General features: G+C 34.8%; 1 protein-coding gene and 1 pseudogene across 5 annotated transcripts in view; one reads left to right on the plus strand and one right to left on the minus strand.

The window, feature by feature from the left end:
• LRRC4C (leucine rich repeat containing 4C) overlaps positions 1–16,391 on the plus strand; it is a 1,217,740-nt gene that overhangs the window by 521,808 nt on the left and 679,541 nt on the right. The window lies entirely within an intron of this gene.
• On the minus strand, positions 7,227–7,681 carry LOC101278688 (40S ribosomal protein S13-like; annotated as a pseudogene).

Below are 16,391 nucleotides of genomic sequence, written 5' to 3' on the forward strand. Positions count from 1 at the left end.
TTAAGGACTCCTTTGCTTAGATTGGGCCTACCTGATAATACAAAATAATCCCCTCATCTCAAAGTTTTTAACTTAAATCATAAGTGCAAAAAAAACTTTTGCTATGTAATGTAACAAATTAGGACGTGGACATTGTAGGGAGGGGGTACATTATTCTGCCTACCACAGAGGTCTAAGTGTCTTATCCATGTGTGGGCTTCTCTGAGATAAATGAGTGAATGTTAGAAGTAAACAGGAAACTAGCCACTCCCAGATTTGGAAAAACCTAAATGCAGTTTACCCTATTAGCATGGGGGAAATAATTGTATACCTTTCTCACTACAAAAATATAGAAAATTTATTATACTTAGCCCAGAACTGTTTCTAGATGAGGTTCCATAAACCAATGCATAAAGGAACATGAAACCAAGATGCTATCTCATTCGTTTAGGAATGTGAAAGTACTTTGTGGGCCCATAAATAATTACACAAATAAAATGGTTTCCTTTAATATCTTCACCAAGTTATGATTCTGAATGTGTGACCATATCTGCTAAACGTGTCCTACAAAGATGAATACAAATATGGATGTGTGATTAAACTTGACTGAAGTGGATTTAATTAACCTGGAGAAGAGAAAAATCAACGAGTATTTGAAAGGTGTCTTTATTTTTATAAGGGGTTAATATGAAATTAGAAATGTGCTGTGCATTTTTGGGGGTTGAAGTGGTCCCGATGAATGCTTGCTTCCAGGATACTGATTTCTGTTCGACATAAAGCAAGATTTTCTAATAATCTGAGCAGTCTAAAAATGGATAGGACTGCGTCATAAGATCATAACCTTACTGCCACTTAGAGGTCAACCAGCAGTGGTGGATGAGCCTTTAGTAGGGGTATTTTGGATAGATTTTAAGCACTAAAGAGAAGGGTTATATACAGTTTTTAGTAGTGTGGTCCTTTTTTCCCAATCAAATTTTCTTTCTTTCTTTTTTTTTTTTAACATCTTTATTGGAGTATAATTGCTTTACAATGGTGTGTCAGTTTCTGCTTTATAACAAAGTGAATCAGCTATACATATACATATATCCCCATATCTCTTCCCCTTTGCATCTCCCTCCCTCCCACCCTCCCTATCCCACCCCTCTAGGTGGTCACAAAGCACCAAGCTGATCTCCCTGTGCTATGCGGCTGCTTCCCACTAGCTATCTGTTTTATGTTTGGTAGTGTATATATGTCCATGCCACTCTCTCACTTTGTCCCAGCTTACCCTTCCCCCTCCCAGCATCCTCAAGTCCATTCTGTACATCTGCATCTTTACTCCTGTCCTGCCCTTAGGTTCTTCATGACCATTTTTTTTTTTTTTTAGATTCCATATATATGTGTTAGCATATGGTATTTGTTTTTCTCTTTCTGGCTTACTTCACTCTGTATGACAGACTCCAGGTCCATCCACCTCACTACAAATAACTCAATTTCGTTTCTTTTTACGGCTGAGTAATATTCCATTGTATATATGTGCCACATCTTCTTTATCCATTCATCTGTTGATGGACACTTAGGTTGCTTCCATGTCCTGGTTATTGTAAATAGAGCTGCAATGAACATTTTGGTACATGACTCTTTTTGAATTATGGTTTTCTCAGGGTATATGCCCAGTAGTGGGATTGCCAATTCTTAGTCTGACAATATTTTTGTCTAGCTTTTTATGTCTTTCAAACATGTAAAAAGTAAATCTCAAGTTTGAAATAGACAAACTGCCATAATCGAAAAGCATAACATTTACATGAAATGTGCAGATTTCTATATGCTGATGATTATAAACATATATCAGTTGATTACTGCACGCTATTCATTTGTTAATATATTTTTTAAAAGATTTATTTATTTATTTATTTGTGTGTTTGCGCCGGGTCTTAGTTGTGGCAGGCGGGCTCCTTAGTTGCAGCATGCAAACTCTCAGTTGCGGCACACGAACTCTTAGTTGCGGTGCACGAACTCTTAGTTGCGGCATGCGTGTGGGATCTAGTTCCCCGACCAGGGATCTAACCCGGGCCCCCTGAATTGGGAGTGTGGAATCCTAACCACTGCACCACCAGAGAAGTCCCTAATATTTGTTTTATGTGAAGCATTATCCCGCTTGGTTTTGAGAATACAGACAGACCCAGGCTTCATAAAGCTTATGGATTTGTGGGGGAGACAGAGGCTAAACTAATGAGCAGATGAACAGATCATTTATCACAGATTATGTTATAAAGAAGATAAGCAGGATGAGGGCTTAAAAAGAATAGCAGAAAGACCAATTTAAATAAGGTAATTAGGGAAGAACTTTCAGAGGAGCTGACATTTAAACTGAATCTGAAGTGTAAGAAGGGCCAGCTCCTTTACGTAACCTTATGAGCTATTAATCCTTTCAATATCACTATGAGTTGAGAACTACTATTGTCTTAATTTCATAGAGGAAGAAACTGAGACTTAACAAAGATTTACCTTGAGCACAAGTTTAAATGCTCAAGATTGGTAAAGCTTGAATTGGGACCCGAATCTTTAGGATCCCACAGCCTGTTAGGGCTGGAATCCATGACCTTTAGTTTTTAGGTCCCTTCTGACTCTGAGTTTCTGTGAGTGAAACTGACTAATACAACTTGCACAGAGTGAACATATAGGGCATGCTATTCTCTCTCTGTCGGGCTAGTGAACTCACTGGTAACTTGACAAATGCTAAACTTTCATGAAGGAGTTAGAATACTGTGACTTGGAAATATACTCTAAAGCAGATGGTGCTAGTTACAATTTTTGTTTTGGACATGGATTGTGGTAGACTCAGAGACAGAAATCGGTGAAAGACAATTTCCCAGTTTACTTTGATGCCATTTTGATATTGTTGATGTATTAAATGTACATTGGTCGAATAAAAGAAATTTAGGTATCCAGGATGAATATACCTACTGAAGACAAGTAGTTCCTTATCTGGTTTTAACTCATCACTGAGAGTAGGGTTAAGTCAGGGGGCAAGTCTGGATGAGGAAGAGACCTGTGCAGTAGTACCAGCTACCCCTGCTACTGTGTAACATTGGAAGAAGCCGTATTATTTCTCTGAAACTCAGTTTCCTCATCATGCTCAAAGGCTTCTGACAGTGCGAGTGACAAAGCTGTAAAAGCCAATCTCTTCTTCATATTTAAAAAGTTGATGGAAACAAAGATGTGAGTTTAAGAGTCACGCTTCATGCAGAAATTCGACCTCTAGTGAAGAACACCATCTTCAGAGAGGGCTGCTTACAGGGAGCATAGTGCTCCTTGTAGACAGTTCCAGAAAATATCATTGGTATAGATCCCCCCAAACAGAAAAAACAGTAAATTATTAACTTCACAAATTAAATTTCATTTCCCCTTTTGAATGTTTTCCTACAATTCTTTAAATCTGTCTGTGCTTTAATGCCAGCATCATGTATTTATTTGGCCCACGTCCACGCTCTTTTTAAATTCAGAACACACACCCACACGTACACTAGCATTACTTTAAGTTTGAGAAGGCTACGTGTATACCATTAACACATATATCCTCATAATAAAAATTCACAAAAGCTTATTTCACTTTCGGGAACAAAAGAGCTGTGCCCCAGGTCATACCTGTTCTTATTCATAAACTCTTTGGGAATTCTTACTGAAGGATAAAGCTTTTCAAAGGCCTCCTGATCTACCAATCATACAAGATTAATGTTATCTTCATCTATTCAACATATTGATACTGAGCTAGTTCTATGAGCCAGACATTGTCCTAGGCATGTGAAATCCAAAACAGGCATAAGATATAGTGGCTGTGCTCAGTAAACAAGTGTTTTGATATGCAAAGGATGTCAAGTTCACACTGTTTTTGTTATTGCAGTGGTATTGAATAATACAAATATTGAGCATCTACTTGTAACTGTGAGGCAAGGGCTTTTCACATGTTACTCAAGCCTACCATATTTCACAATGCCAAGAGGCACTACTTATTTATATATTATATAAATGGTAGCCCCTTGAATGGGAGAATGTGATGGTTCTCACTTATCTTGCTTAATTATCACAAAAATCAAATAGGTAGTTTTTGTTATTCCCTTTTCTAAGATGAGAACATTGAGCCTCAAAAGCATTAAAATCACAGCTATTAAATGGCACAGCTGGGCTGATATTTGGATCTGAATGATGCTAAAGCCACAATAAATGTATTATTCCATGAAGCGTATTGTTATAATACTATCAAATGGCCGATCCCTCACAATTATGCCAAAGTTTTTTTTGTAAGTGGAAATCATACATTAGAGGACATTTATATCATTTATCTTAGGGGAAAAATAATGCCTTGCATCAGCTGTCTGTTCTAGGTATAGGCGCAAACTACAGATCCAGACACTTTTTTTTTTTTTTTTTTTTTTTTGCGTTACGCGGGCCTCTCACTGTTGTGACCTCTCCCGTTGCGGAGCACGGGCTCCGGACGCGCAGGCTCAGCGGCCATGGCTCACGGGCCCAGCCACTCCGCGGCATGTGGGATCTTCCCGGACCGGGGCACGAACCCGTGTCCCCTGCATTAGCAGGCGGACTCTCAACCACTGCGCCACCAGGGAAGCCCCCAGCCACTTTTTAAAAGCTGAACACATACAAGTTGAGGGGTCATGCAGAATTTTCTCTTAAACTTCTCCTTTTTGAGAGCTGCCCAGGAAACCTCTCAGCAATAATCTTTCTGTTACAGATACATGTTTCTGGTTTTTCCCTAGCCACATTATGGAGAGAAGAAACAAACAAACAAAATAAACTGTTGACAGGATTAGACCTGTCACCCCCAAATTTTAGAATTTAAATATGAAAATGTTACCTCCTGTTGAATAAGACGTACATATATCAAGGTTAATTGGTTTTATGTCTGAACGGTGACACTCATTAATTCTCTTTACTTTTTCTAGCACTAGGGAAGAGTATTTTTATGTGGCCACAGTAAAAGTTGATGTAAATATATATTTAATGATGACGAGCATCAGCAGAGTGAATGGGTAGAGGTTAAAAGGAACCAAAGCATATGCAAATTTGAAAGAAGTGGATTTCGATGTCATGAATCATAGTTTGTTATGTACTTGAGTGGGGGATAGAGTATACGATACCAGTCTTGCTATACCAACATTCTCAGATTTGCCACCCACGCAGTTTACACCTTTGAATATACTCAAGATAGTTCATTAATTTTAAGTTTCTTTTTACTGTTTAATACTTAATGGAGAGAAGCTGTGATATCTCAAAAAAAGTTGATGCTGATTATGACTCTGCAAAGAAAAATCATCTTTATTTAAATACAGATTAAAATGAAGAATATGTGCTACTAGAATGCTAATGTGGTTACTTAGCAGAGAGAAAAAGAATGCCAGCTTAATGAGTCCATAAGCTTTGTTCCTCTTTTGACAGTCATTTTTATTTTGTTTCATGACCATAGTTTTGCCTTCCTGCTGCTCCTTTTCCCACCTTAATACCCCAGCCAAGCTAGATGCAAATATTGTAGTTTGTGTAAACAGGCTGAACAAATGTCATTGGAGTAAATTCATCACCACTTCCTGGGAAACATCACAAAGTATGTGCCGTGATGGGTTGGTGGGTCCGTGATTAGATAGGCATGTGTTTTACTCTCTTAAACTCTATGAAATAAACCATATGATATAGTTGGGAAATATTGGAGATCATATATTATATTTACTTTTCCTCTAAGAAGTGACTTAATTGGATTTTGTCTACTGCAGTTACCTAAATTCATCTAATGGACTTGATATACAGATTTTATGATGCTCTTAAAAACCACACATAAATTCATGAATATGAATATCAGCCAGTTTTCTACCTTCAAATTAAGGTTGATTAAATGTCTTAAATAGTTGTGTTACTAATATTCTTTCTGAATTTTAATGAACATAGCTTATTAAACCCTAGGATTGTCATGATTTTTAGACCTCACATCAAATTCAGTTCCTTGAATCGCTTCATATGTGTCAGTTGTGTTTCTATAATCAGACTTAAAATTTTCAAATAATAGTTTTAGGTCTTTTTCATCTGTATATTCTCCTGGTGAAATTCTTCTTGCTTCCTAAACCTCTGCTCTTTCTCTTGTAATGCATAGAATAAAATAGATGCTCAATATATATTTTCTGAATTGAATATGTTATTTTTCTTATTTTCTGAATTGAATATGTTATTTTTCTATCTCCTGTGGCACCCAGAGCAGTCTAGATCCTATGAAAATAACACAATAAATTCTTATTGATCAATGATGGATATGTCCTAAACTTAATGTGTGAGAATCTTAGCCTCCATAGAATCACATCTGTATTCCTATCAGAATGCATAACAGTAATTGTTTTAAAGGTCTTATTTTGATTCCTAATATTGTATGACTAAAAGATAACCTTATTCCTGAATTTTAAAGTACAGTTATAAAAGGAAGGAAATAAGAAAATGAAGAAAATTCCCCTTGGTTACTTAAAATGAGAGATTCACAGTTGTTTGTTATATCTCCTGATCTTAATCAAGGCAGACAGGTAGAGTGGGAAGAGGTTGTTTTCTGAGATCCTAAAAATGTGGCTTGCCGTTCAAGTACTGCCCTTCAGTACCTTTGTGAATTAGGCCAAATCATTAATCTTTTTGAGTTTCCGTTGTCTCCGTTGAACAAATAGTATAATAAGTATATTTGCTCTGCAAGATAGATCTGAGAATTAAAGAAACTACCATATATAAAAGGACTGTAAATAAATGCTTCACAAAGACAGAAGGTCAAAATGTGTGAATTTCCAGGTTTCCTATCACTCTGCTGTACTTGCATAATACAACTGACAAAGTAAAAATAGTAACTCATTGAAATAGGATACATGCGGCTGGTCTATACACTTCATTAATAGGAAAAAGCGTTGTGCTATGTTTGAAATTTCTGTGGATACACCGCCTTAAGTGGATGGATTAAGTCATCAGAAAATTCCCATTGTGTTCAGTGAGTGGTTGCTGTGTTTTTGTCTGCTTTTTGTTTTTTAATAGCCTTATCCTTTTCACCATTTTTCATTATTTTCAATGTATTTTATATGATCATTCTATGAAAGTGAATTGTATGTTGATGCCAAATATTGTCAGTTGAAGTCAGTGTTTACTAAGGCAAATTCAGTGAAAGCAGTGAACAATTCATCAACTCATTTTTTTTTCTAGTTAAACAATGATTTTATTGCTTGAGTAAACAGACAAATTTATGCAACCAGGGCAGAGGCTATGGATGACTTGTATTTCCAGTGGGGGAGGAGGGGAGGACTCGTTTGGTGTTGTAATATCGAGCCAACCGGTGAATAAGGCTCTAAAGCAGAATCAGACGGAATTTAGCGTCTTTATCCTTTCTGTTTCCCTCAAGATGCTTTCGAACAGCAACAGGTTTCTTCATTAAATGATAGAGCTCCTCAGGAAGATCAGGAGCAAGTCATTTGGACTTAAGAATTCTCAAGATTTTATTGCCTGTCACAGAACGTACTTGTGCAACACCATGTGAGTCTCTCAGGATCACACCAATTTGCGAGGGCGTCAGGCCCTTCTTGGCCAGTTTGTAGATCTGCTCCTTTATGTCATCAGACGTCAGCTTCAGCCTGATGGGAGTGCTGCGGTGGTAGGGCAGAGCCAACTGGGACAGGCCTTTGCCTGGAGCATGCATGTGACCTACGATGGCGGCGGTGTGGTTCAACTCAATTGTTAAAACCACAACCTGAAATATGAAACACATAGAATTTTACATAAAGAAGAATTGATTCAAAAATGGATAAATGTATAGCTTATCCAGAGAAAATGTTCTCATTTAAAGTAAGAAAGAAAGCAAGATATTATTTCCAACTCTTATCCACCAAAGGTTCAATGGCAATGTTACAGGAAAGTCCACATTAAAGGACGGTGTCATATAAAGAAAAAGACACCTTACACGTGTTAGTTGTTCCATATGTTATCTCATTTTGCATTAACTGCTAATATAGGTATAATATCAGGGGCAAAATTACACTTTATTCTTCCTATCTCACCTCCTAGTTGTATGTTCCCTAAATGGTATGGTGATGCTCCCATAATACCCAGCACAGTACTTTGCTAGGAGTTCAATAAATGTTCATTGAATTGAATTACCACATTAACATGTAAACTGTGAGATTGCAGTTTACACCCTTTAAATCTTATTTTAAAAATCTAGGTTTACACAAATTTGCATATTATTTAGAAAATGAATATATTAAGCCCAAATCAATGTCTAATTTATATGCATTTCCACGAACTCACTTTGATAGTTTGAAGTGTTACCACTGACCAACGACACATTGGATAGGATGCGAAGATGACCTTATTCATTTTTGGGAATTGACAACTTTTTAGAAGATTGCCCAGATGTTTGTTTATTTACCAATTGATTTTTTCTTTTCCAAATGAACTCTCCTTGGAGATTTTTATTTACAGTTATCCGTTCACCACTTTTTGAGTCCTGTCGCTTTGTTGACTTCATGTGCTTAGCTTGAGGGACACTGCTGGATGCTTCTTTGATAAATAAAGCTGATCAGGTCTTGTAAGTTAATGATGACATGTAGCTGAAGCAGTTTAAAGATTTAGCTCTTTGCCAATTTGTTGTTTTATTGAATACTCATATTTCATTCAAGAAAGAGAACACGCTCGTGGCTTGTGGCATTGCAATACATGTACCTTTTCTTTAGAGAAGCTCATATAAACTTATGATAGAAATTGGCCTCTGTCAATTTAAAGAGAAATTCAACAGACTTCTTTACAATTTCTTTTACCCTCCTTCTTTTATCCAAGTAAGTTAGTTCTACAAATCTTTATATAAAGTCTCAGAGAGAAAAATCCAACATGATGTTTATCAAGCTAGAGTGCCTATTCAGTATGCAAAAAAAAAAAAAAAAAATCACCTTGCTCTTTCTATTGCAGTGCCCCTACATTGAAGCTATGTGCCTGACCAGGCAAAAATACCTGTGCTTCACATTTCATAGCATCTAAAGCTGGCTTCTTCTGTCTACGTAAATAATTTTAAGTGAAAGATACTGACATTATTTAACAAAATGAGATTTAGCAAGATATTTTTGACAGGGTTTCCAAAGGAACCACAAAACAATAATGCAGTGAACCCTGATTTTAGAACAAACTCAACTTCTAAATGATTTAAAGAAGCACTATTGATACTTATGAACTTAAAAAAATTTAAGGAAAAACCACAGCTTAGTTTCCAATCAGTCAAGACTTTGAACAATGTATTTCTGTTGGGAATAAAGAAAGAAGGGGGCTCTATAAAAAGAAAAAGCTGTAGGGAGAAGGAATTGTATTTTAAAGGCTACACACTTCCAAGGTGTTCAGTTGATGAGGTCTTTGTCTTGTAGTCACCAAGCTTCATTCGGTGTTTCTATAATCACAATGCAGTTTTTACACTCTGCAATTATCTTTAATTGTAAGGATATGCAACCCCTTAATTAAGCTAAAGGGAAGATAGTAGCTGTTCATATTAAAGAACATGTGAACTCCAATAGCCTGTTTTGATGTCTGAATGATTTTGACACTGTCTTGAATAGTGATTGCCGCATTTTGTGCCTTGCTTTGGATGAGTTTCTTAAAGGAAAAAATGCTGAGGCCATCCGCTTAATAACTTTCCTCATTGCAGCCTGGTTAGCAGAGACTCCTTCTGAAAGTGATCTGCTCCTACATGTCCAGGTGGAAGGAAAAGTAACTCAGCACCACAGGTACTAGTCATTTTGGCTGGAAGAAAAAGTTCCACAACACGTCACTCTCTACCAGTGGCTGTAGTTTCAGCCAAAGACCTTGAAGTGTCTGACAGAAGGTTTTATTCAATGCTGAAAGGATAGCTAAGTTGACAGCATGTAAGTAAGTGGTGTATTTGTGTAACTCTGTGTTTGTCAGCCTGGAACACAGCCATACCCCTCAACAACATGTACACATACATACGCAAGCCACCACCACCATCGTTATCATTATATATTGAAACCCTGTTGTTCCAGGTTCAGCTCAGAGATAACTATTTTAATTGAACTGTTTGTGTTTTCTTTGTTTCTCTGCTCACTCCATATATCAAAAGTAATCACTCCTTTCACTAGTATTTCCACAGTACAATGATTGTAACTCTATTTAACCTATATTTTATTCTATCTCATATCATTATAAGATATCAAAAATGACTCTTACCCCTAACAGATTATAAATACCCTCAAAGCAAGTGATAATGTTTTTTACCCTTTATCCTTTTTTTCTTTGTGTGTGAATAATATATACCTATAGAACACACAAATATTTATCTATATAAACACAGACACATACATAGAGAACATATAGAGTATAAATAGAATCTATGCATGTATGATCATATGCTATATGAGTTTTAAGAAAGAGAGAAAGAGAAAGAGATTGCCTATGTATTAGCTTCTGAAAAGGCAATAAAATCATTCCATTTGCCAGGTAATCACCCCTATTCCAGTGAGAGTGTTATATCATTATACTGTCAATTTTATATTTTTAAAACTTAACACTATAACACAAGCAACTGAATCCAATCCCTCTTCCTCCCCTCCAAAAAAGGAAAATCAATTACTTGTATCATTCAGGTTGATAGGATCTTGCAGTATTATAGGGTTATCCCTACAGATCCTTGCGGAAACCAGAATTGCACTGATCTCTCCATTCTGTCCTCCACACAGCCCATCTCTGTATTCTGACAATAAGTACACCTCTCTTTTCCTTCTTCTCTTCTCACATTTAGGATTCACTTAGAGAATATACTTAGAGTACCCATCAGGCAGTAATTTTCAAGTTGGAAAACACTGGAAGAGGTGTGCTACAAGTCTAACAAAAGCTTTTGAAAAATGCCATATCAAGTGATTGCACAATTTTACTTTCAGTGTATCAAAACATTCTTGTACGGCCTTCATGGATGTTTAGAAATATCACATTTGAATGTTCATGCCTCTTAAAGAGGAGAAAAAGCTGGAGTACCGTTTGTTTTCACCAATATGTGGGCCGCATGACCCTGATATTCTACTGTTAGCCTTTGGGATTATACTTCGTTCTGTGGATTCCATTACATTTTAAGTGTACTTTCTGGCATAGTTCATATTCACAAGTAAACACGTTCCAGAGTGTGGCTTAGACAAGGGTGTGTTTCATTGTCATGAGTGCGTTTACATCACTATTTGTGGCTTCTGTATATACAGGTGTCATTAGACTTTCGTTATGAGAAAGAAAGATTTAGGCAGTTTGTGAAATTTGTACATATTTTCAATGTCTTTGAAAAAATGTTTTGCTTAAGGAGAACACTTTTCATTAAAAAGAAAAAATTAAATGTCATCAAAAACTACCACACACATAGCAAGAAGCCTAGATGGTTTCACAGGGTTGAAATTCTGCAGAACCTTCAAATACCATACCATACCAAGGCTACATACATTTTTACGGAATATAGAAAATGACACAACTTTCTAAATCTCTTTGTATGAAGCAACTGTAACATTGATAGTAAAGCCTTATAAAGATAAAAATAAAAATCTGCCAAGTAACCTCAGTTACAAATATTTATGTAAAAATCCTAAATAAAATAGTAGCAAGAGAATTCAATACTATATTATGATAATTATACCAAATGACCCACTAAGATTTATTTCAGGAATGCAAGATGTTCAATATTAGAAAATATATTAATATGATTCATCACATTAATAGATCTGAGGGAAAAAAATCACCTGAATATTTCTATAAATATTGAGTTCTCCAAAACACTTAACATCCATTTCCCACAAACACTCAATAATAAAAGAAAATATGGATACTTTCTTAATTCAGTGAAATAGGAATACCTCAATCCTAAAGCCATAGACTTCTCTACTGGAAAAGTTGTAGAGGCATCCCCACTAAACTCAGGAATTAGGCAGAGGTGCCTACTACTTCTCCAACTGTTTGACCCTATATAGGAGATATTAGCCATTGGAATTAAGGTAACACGTAAAAGCATGGAACTGAAAGAGAAGTAAGATTATTTGCAAATGACATAATAGTATACTTAGAAAATCCTGGAGAATCAATGTTAAAAATAATTTAAACAGTGCAATAATTCAATAAGATAAAAAATAAGATGTAAAATTAATATAAAAAGTCAATAGCCTTCTGTATTAGTTAGCTATTGCTATAAAACAAACTACTCCAAAACAAGTAGATTTGAACAAATGGACAGACATCTATCATTCCTGGATAGGATTTCTTAACTTCAGAAAGATATAATCTCTCCCTAAGTGAGAAAATTGATAGTAAAGTGAATTAGTTAAATTAGCTGGTACCCATAAAAATATCAACAAGTATTTTACTGATGCCAGATGAATTGATGCTAAAGCTCATATAGGATAATAAATATGTACACATAACTCAGAAAAAAAAAAGAGAAACAGTGATGACAGCACATGAATAGATCAGGAAGACACAATAGAAACATTTAGAAATAGACCCAAATATATAGGATTTGTTTTTTTTTTTTTTAATGTTTATATAGTTAAAGTGGCATCTCAAACCATTAAAGAGAAATTTTAAATAAAAAGATCAATTTGGGTCTGTACCCCTTCTTATACATAAGAAATTACACCAAATCCATCAGATGTGATGCATTAGATTTTTGTTTATTTTAATTCATGACAAAAGTACTAGAAGCAAAAAAAATTGAATTCATTTGTAATTTGACTGTAGAGGAATATTTTTTAACACTGACTCAAAATCTAGATTCAACATATTTGAAACTGATAAATTTGACTGCATAATATAAAGAAATATTTCATGACAAATACTAACAAATCAAAGTTAAAAGGCCAATTATGAAAATAAAGAAAATATTGGCAAATTACATCACAGATAAAGGGCTAAAATCCCTAATATAAATCACATTTTTTAAATAAAGAGGAAGATCAAAAAGCTCATAAAGTGGGCAAAAGACATAAATAGCCATTTGACACAATAAAAGACATACAAAAGGCTCTTAGATGAAAATATAGTCAATTTCATTCATAATAAGAAAAATGCAAATTAAAAATATACTTGTCTCTCTCTCACCTCTCCAAATGGCAAAAATTTGAGAGCTTGACAACATGCTCTGCTCATATGGTTGTGAGAAAATAAATCATCTCGTATGATTCTAATGAGAATGTAGAATGATAACATCCATATTGGAAAGAGTTTGGCAAAATATTACTGCAGTATGTATGTAGTTATCATTTGACCAAGCTGTCCTACTAGGAATTTATCCTGAATATATAGCTCAAAAGTGTGAGAAAACATGCATGAGTTTATTCATTGCAGGGTTTTATATAAGTTTCAAAACATTGCAACAACTTAAATGCACGGACAGTGGATTCCTATTCAGCTGGTTCTCCCCTTCCCCCCAAAATGTGTTTAAATCTTCATTAAGATTGATAATGATTTCCAGTATATCTTTTTAAGTGAAAAGCAAAGTTCAAAAGATCATATATAAAATGTATCATACTTCACACATGCACACATATGTAATTATATATTTATATAAAATGTATATATACACACATACCTGTATAGTATGCTATCATTATATATATGTTCATGTATTATCTTTGTGTAAACAAATAAGAATATTTATTTGTATTTGCATATGTTTACAAACAGAAACTTAGAAAGAATAAGCCAGGAACTAGTGAAGTTGGTTATCTACAAGGGGTAGGTTGTTATGAGGTATTAGAGTTAGAGAAGATGAGACTTGTCTATCTTTTTATATACTTTTGCCTTTTACTCTAGAATAACTTTATACTCATTCAAAAATAAGTAAATAATTATGGAGTGAAAAATACTAAAACTGAAACAAATAAAAATCAGAATCTAACTTTTAATCAGATGTATAGCAAAAGACTAAATCTAAACGCATTTTGAACAGAGTATTCTGTTTTACACTTTCAAAGGGATTATAACCTAAGGATAAAAACAATTGCATTTTAGCTAGTAGGCTTGATGTTGGTACTGGAGTAGCTATTCCAAATTATTTTTTACGTATTGTAGGATGGGTAAATATTTGTGTTATCATTTTGGGGAAAGAGAAGTAGAAATATGAAATGGGGTAAATGTGGAGAAGAAACCCCAGAATTAACATGAACCCATGATGTAAAATATCTATCACCTATCCATCTATTTTGTTTTAACTTGGTCTAAGTATGCATCTTAAAAACAATGATACTCAGTAGTAATTAGCACACTAAGCATCAAGACTTTGTTTCTAAAAACTGCTTTCCCTTAGAAAGAACCATTGGTCTTCAGAGAAATGTTTCATTCCACAGGTGACTTGGGAAAGCACAAGTTGAGCCTGGAACATCTTGATTCACAGAGTAAGAAGATGCTGAAAACCAAAGAGTACATTTCAAAATAACACAGAAACCAACCTGAGGGTGTTGCAACTGGCCAAATTTAGGGCAATTTATGCATCAAAATGAATAATGGAAACATATATTATAAATTTAATAAAGAAGCCATGAATATATATGAATCCTAATATTTTTAGGTGAATGAAGAAGGGAAAGGTGCTATTAACAGAAGAATAACAACTGATACAAAGTGCAAAAATTATAAAGTTAACATTTAACATCCACAGTAGTAATAATTCAGGCAAGAATCATAACACTAATAACATAATCATAACACATAAACACTAAAGACACAGAGCAAAAATTGCCCAGATACAGGATATTCACACAGTCTCAAGCTATTTCCCCCCAACACACATATATTTTAATTTTTATCCACAAAGGGAAGAAAGTATCTTGAAATGGAAAAAACTGAAAACCATACTTAAACCAAATAATTACACAGCACCAAGTGATGTGAAAAGCAGGTATATTATTCTTTAATCTACTAATCCTGATCCTAAATTTTGTTTCCAGCTTTTTCCTATATGCATGTCTTTACTCCTAAGAATAAGACTTGGCCAAATAATCATTTGAGCCTTTCTACAAAACTGCTATGTGTGCAATCACCATGCCATCTTCTGTGCCTCTGTTACATATAGCTCTCCTACTCAGAAATACTCTTCGTTAAGACACAGTTTTATAAAGAACACAAATCTATGTTGGGGAGAGCCCGATTTTGTCTGTGGATAATCAAAAAGGATCTGAATTAGAATCATACTAGCTGTTTTAAAAAACAGACCCAGAATTTCATGGCTCAACAAGACACAAGTTTATTTCCCTCTCAAGAAACAGTCCCTTATAGGTATTCATGCTGAGTACTCCTAGGGGTATGGTTTCATCTGCTTTTAGCTGGTGTCATAAAGAAGGGCACAGAGGATCACGGGATGAAAGTTTTCATAACCTAGGCATCATTTCAACTTACATCCTGTTGGAGAAAACTTAGTCATATGGCCATTCCTAGTGCAAGACAAGCTGACAAATGTAAATGTTCAGCCAGAGAAAAAGAGAACTAATTTGGGGGTATATCTAGCAGTCTTTGAAATATGGTCCAGCATCCCAGTCCAGGCATCTATAAATGACAACACTTGAAATGGATTCTTTACAAACTAAAAGAAAAAGAGTTGCTTTGACTTTTGAAATGACTACATCAATATTCTGTAATGAGCATTCTAGATATTTGACTATATGTGATTAAATACAATAAACTGTAGAGAATACAGCGTGTGTGTTCTGTGATCCATCTTTAGGAACTTCTTTAAAAGATTTTGATTTTTAATCTTAATACATATATTTAAGGAAGCAGGATGAGCTGGTTCTGACATTTCTTCTGTTGTTGCCACAGGGCTCTTATGCCGCTATCACAGACCTGTGCGTATCATGACCACTGTTTGTCTGGAGGGCCCTCGTTATTGATTTTTAAAATATTGATGCAGTTGGGACCAGTAGTTGGTCAAATATTTTTTAAATCAAATAAAGCAGAGAATTATTAAAACTGATAAAATTCATAACTTAAACATTTTATGTTAACTTTGAACCCACATTGTCTTGCCACTTTTTCAGTCTAAGACCAAGGAATTCTAAGTTTTCTATCATTTGTACACCTCAAAATATGTCCATAGTTTCTACTTGGTTTTTACTTTTTCTTTTTTTGTGTGAAGCACGAACTCACAGCCATCTGATATACAATCTGAAATTAGATTTCTTTTATATTCATATGATTTTTCCCCTCTTTATGTCTCAAATACAACTAATATTCAGCAAAAAATTTTTACTGATTCTCCTTTATTGAATATTTTCAAAGAAGTCAATTTATATTTCATAGAAACAACAACTCTTTCACTTTGCCAAGATATTTCATAGGCTTATGTAATATTTAATCAAATTCTTTAATTATAATAATAAAGGCAAAACTGC

The sequence above is a fragment of the Orcinus orca genome, chromosome 8, assembly GCF_937001465.1.
Source record: "Orcinus orca chromosome 8, mOrcOrc1.1, whole genome shotgun sequence".
NCBI lineage: Eukaryota > Metazoa > Chordata > Mammalia > Artiodactyla > Delphinidae > Orcinus > Orcinus orca.